Source organism: Salvelinus sp. IW2-2015, unplaced genomic scaffold (assembly GCF_002910315.2).
Source record: "Salvelinus sp. IW2-2015 unplaced genomic scaffold, ASM291031v2 Un_scaffold2290, whole genome shotgun sequence".
NCBI classification, from domain to species: Eukaryota; Metazoa; Chordata; class Actinopteri; order Salmoniformes; family Salmonidae; genus Salvelinus; species Salvelinus sp. IW2-2015.
This window is the reverse complement of record NW_019943616.1, coordinates 263,566-268,608: the sequence shown is the minus strand read 5'-3', so window position 1 is coordinate 268,608 and position 5,043 is coordinate 263,566. Positions and strand designations below refer to the sequence as shown.

The 5,043-nt window shown below is 46.4% G+C and overlaps 1 pseudogene; it reads right to left on the bottom strand.

Annotated features, from left to right (window-relative positions):
• Window positions 1-425: 425 nt before the first annotated feature.
• LOC112073548 (putative transcription factor Ovo-like 1) overlaps window positions 426-5,043 on the bottom strand; it is an 18,270-nt pseudogene continuing 13,652 nt past the window's right edge.

The window sequence follows — 5,043 nt, the reverse complement described above, 5'->3', positions numbered from 1 at the left end:
ATTTTCACAATAACTGAAACACCGTTGGTTTACTTTCTCACTTTCTATTCATTATAATGAAATATTACGTCAGTAAACATGCGATTTTCAAAATGGGTATTATTGTTAGTTATCTATCAGCCTACAAATGCGTAGCCCAATGATTTCCAGATAAATATACCGTTATGCAACGGTTTTCCCTTATGCAAAGCAGGCTCCCATGTGCCGTTAACGTTCAGATTCGTCCCTCGGAACAGAACGCACAAGAAGAGATTCCGTTGGATTCCACCAACAAGACCCAACAACGACCAACAGGAATCTACTGCCTCACAGACGTCTACACCCACCTACTCTCTATATTTCTCTCTTATCACTCACTCTCTCCCTCATCCCCCCTCTGTCTATCACCTCTCCCTCACAAACACACACACACACAGTAGGCCGAAGACTTTACAGGAAACAGATTTAATATTGAGCAACAACCAACCTCACCGTGATTGTCAAAGTAAGAGTCACTGAACATACAGCAGCATCCACAACCTACCACACCCATCAAACACACCAGGAAAACAATCTTGCAAAACGAGATCTTAAAACAAGTCAAGTTGGCAACATGTGAAGAAAGTCTTTGAAATGCCGCGTTCAAGACAACTCGGAAAAACAGCACGTCAGAGTTCAAATTTGCGTACGTTTTTTTTACGTAGAGCTTCCAATTGGTTGATTATGATACTTTCCACGTGGAACCAAAAATTGGACCACATTTTTCTACGAGTTTCTACGTTGGAAATTTCCGAGTTTCCTATTTCTGATATATATATATATATATATATATAATCAAATACAATTTGATACAAGTCACATTAGAATGCCCGTAAAAAAAAACAAATACAGTATTCGCAGAAAACAAAAAACCCATTAATATAGTAATCATTCATACACCTGTTCATAAATAGAAAAACCTCTTTCTATTATTTCAGTGTATATACTATATTGTACAGTTATAGAAAGTATGATATAATTCTGTACCCATGCATAGATAGCCTTCTGGTTGTCGTTCCTTTATGAGTAGTCAGGCACTTATACAGTACACACACACACATACACTGGCCAAGAATCGAGTGCCGAATCACACTCAAAAAAAACACAAAGCCACTTATAGAAAAAAAAAAAAAAAATGAAAACACCAGAACAAGTTCAAACACATTGATATGAAAGGATATTAACGTTTCTATACAACAAACACCACTTATAGAAAACATATCAAAACCAACAGCATTATATAGTGGAGTGTATTCTAACCTGAGAATCAGTATGTCAATCCTATACATTCTTAGCCTGGTACCAGATCTGTGTATTTGTCTTGCCAATTCTATGGATATAGTCTTGTCAAACACCATAGGAGATGGCTGTACAGCACAAACAGATCTGGGACCAGGCTATAGTGGAGTGGAAATGGCTATACAGTACAAACAGATCTGGGACCAGGCTATAGTGGAGTGGAGATGGCTATACAGTACAAACAGATCTGGGACCAGGCTAGATAATCTCACTGTGCTTTTCCAGTATGCAAGTAGTAATCTCTTCTGTAGACGTTGGATCCCTTCCAAGTCCTATTGGATATGAATGTAAACATGACTGGCGCTTTGTTTCACAATCTCTGTCTTTTCAACAGTCGTTACAGTTGTATAAGACAGGGTTTGGGGTCAATTCCATTTCAGTTCAGAATGTATAACTAATTCCAATTGTTCCTCAAAAGCATTGAAGAGAATTGGAATTTCAGTGTATTCCTGAATTGACTGGAATTGAAAAGGAATTGGAGGCCCAACCTTGGTATTGCATTAGATACAACATCGTATAGTAGTATAGTGTACAGTAGTTGTGCAAAAGGTTTCCTATAGCCCACCATTTGGAACCTTCAAGCAGTGTAAACCCAAAACAAACATTGGCTATTTTCCTCAATGAAATGCATAATAGTAATAAAACACACAGTATAAATTCATAGCAAAGTACATATTTAAATATATTAATCCCTTTACTGAGTATATAGAGTTGTGTTTCTTTGTACAGATAATCTACATCGGGAGGAGAGTTCCAGGTAAAAACCCAGAATAATCTCAAACTGGGCATAATCTCAATCCTAATCTCACACGTTGTTTCATATGTAAAATGGACGTTCCCTTAACGTTTCAGATTCACCTGACGACAGTTTTGACAAAGACAACGGTTATCCTATTCCTACCCTTCCTCTCTCCTTCCTCCTCTTCTTTCTACTGCACCCCCGACCCTGTAGTATCATCACTATCCTGATCATTCGAAAGCGGCGACCCAGGCATTGATTCCTCCCCCCCTGCCCCTCTCCCCCCTTTCAGCCCCTTCCCCCTCAGGAAGGCGGAGTTGGGGTGGAGGGCGTGGTAGTGTTTGAGCAGTGCATCCTGGGAAGGGGCGGTGTGGCCACACTCCTCACAGACGTAGAGTTTGTTGCGTCTCTCCTTATAGGCGTACTGCAGGGTCACACCGTGGATCTTCTTCATGTGAGACTCCAGAGAGCAGCGCTGGGTGAAGGCCTTGTCACAGAGAGAACACTTGTAGGGACGCACTCCTAGAGTTAAGGAGAGGAACGAGGAGAGAGATGGGTTAGAGGAGAGGGAGAGACAGGTACACGGGAAGAAGACAGGAGACGGGTTACAGCAGTGAAGGAGGAGAGAGAGATGGGTTAGAGAGGAAGAGAGAGAGAGATGGGTTACAGACGGAAGAGGAAGAAGGAGAGGCGGGTTACGAGGAAGAGGAGAGAGATCGGGTTACACAGGAAGAGAGAGAGGGTACCAGAGATAGCGGCGAGTCTTGAGCCAGGAGGGAAGGGAAGAGACGGACAGAGAGGAAGCAGAGAGACGGTTACAGAGGAGAGGGAGAGAGAGGCTGTTACACGAGGAAGAGGAGAGAGGACGGGATTACAGAGGAAGAGGAGGAGAGACTGGGTTAAAGTAAGAGAGGAAGAGGTTAGAGAGGAGGAGTTAACGAGGGTAACGGAAGAGGAGAGAGAAGGGTTACATAGCGGGAAGAGGAGACGCAGAGACGGTTTACAGCGGCGAAGAGGAGGAGAGGAGGCGTTACAGAGGAAGAAGCGAGAGAGACGGGTTACTAGAGGAAGGGAGAGAGAGGGTAGAGAAGGGATGGGTTACAGAGGAAGAGGAGAGCAGATGGGTTACACGAGAAGAGGAAGGAGAGACGGGTTAGAGGCCGAAGAGCGAGAGAAGCAATGGGTTACACTGGGAAGGAGGAGAGAGAGTGGGTTGGAGAAGAGAGAGAGGCTAGAGAGAAGAGCGGGAGCAGCTGGTAGAGAGGAGAGAGATTAAGGGTTCACCAGGAAAGGAGGAGAGAGCGGGTTACACGCGGAAGCGAGGAGAGAGAGGATCGGCGTTACACGGGAAGAGGAGAGAGAGACGGGTTACCGGGAAGAGGCAGAGAGACGGGTTTACAGACGAGAGGGAGAGAGAGACGGGTTAACAGAGGAAGAGGAGAGAGAGGGAGTTAGAGAGGACGAGGAGAGAGACGGGTTTACACAGGAAGAGGAAGAGAGAGACGGGTTACACAGGAAGAGGAGAGAGAGACGGGTTACAGAGAAGAGAGAGAGACGGGTTACAGAGGAGAGGAGAGAGACGGCGTTACAGAGGAAAGAGGGAGAGAGACGGTTACAGAGAAGAGGAGAGAGAACCGGGTTACAGAGGAAGAGGAGAGAGAGGTTACAGAGGAAGAGGAGAGAGATGGGTTACACAGGAAGAGGAGAGAAGAGTGTTACACAGGAAGAGGATGAGAGAGACGGGTTACACAGAGACAGAGGAGACGAAGAGAGGGTTACAGAGGAAGAGGAGAGAGAGACGGGTTACACAGGAAGAGGAGAGAGAGACGGGTTACAGAGGAAGAGGAAGAGAGAGGTTAAGAGGAGAGGAGAGAGACGGGTTAACAGGAAGAGGAGAGAGAGACGGTTACAGAGGAAGAGGAGAGAAGACGGGTTACAGAGGAAGAGAGAGAGATGGGTTACACAGGAAGAGGAGAGAGAGAGGTTACAAGGAAGAGGAGAGAGAGACGGGTTACACAGGAAGAGGAGAGAGAGAGGTTAGAGAGGAAGGAAGAGGAGAGAGAGACGGGTTAGAGAGGAGAGGAGAGAGAGACGGTGTGAGAGAGGAGAGAGCAGAGAGAGGGTTACAGAGGAAGAGGAGAGAGAGGATGGTAGGGAGGAAGAGGAGAGAGAGATGGGTTAGGGAGGAAGAGGAGAGAGAGATGGGTTAGGGAGGAAGAGGAGAGAGAGATGGGTTAGGAGGAAGAGGAGAGAGATGGTTAGGGAGGAAGAGGAGAGAGAGTGGTTAGGGAGGAAGAGGAGAGAGAGCTGGGTTGGGAGGAAGAGGAGAGAGAGATGGGTTAGGGAGGAAGAGGAGAGAGAGATGGTTTAGGGAGGAAGAGAGAGAGAGGATGGGTTAGGGAGAAGAGGAGAGAGAGAATGGGTTAGGGAGGAAGAGGAGAGAGAGATGGGTTAGGGAGGAAGAGGAGAGAGAGATGGGTTAGGGGAGGAAGAGAGAGAGAAGATGGGTTAGGGAGGAAGAGTGAGAGAGAGATGGGTTAGGGAGGAAGAGAGAGAGAGAGATGGGTTAGGGAGGAAGAGGAGAGAGAGATGGGTTAGGGAGGAAGAGGAGAGAGAGATGGGTTATGGGAGGAAGAGGAGAGAGAGAGGGTGTAAGGGGAGGAAGAGGAGAGAGAAGATGGGGTTAGGGAGAAGAGGAGAGAGAGATGGGTTAGGGAGGAAGAGGAGAGAGAATGGGTTAGGGAGAAGAGGAGAGAGAATGGGTTAGGGAGGAAGAGGAGAGAGAGAGGGTTAGAGGAAGAGGAGAGAGAGATGGGTTTAGGAGAAGAGGAGAGAGAAAGGGTTACGGAGAAGGGAGAGAGAAAGCGGTTACGAGGAAAGGAGAGAGAAAGGGTTACAGAGGAAGAGGAGAGAGAAAAGGGGTTACAGAGGAAGAGGAGAGAGAAATGGGTTACAGAGGCAAGAGCGAGAGAGAAAGGGTGCTTACA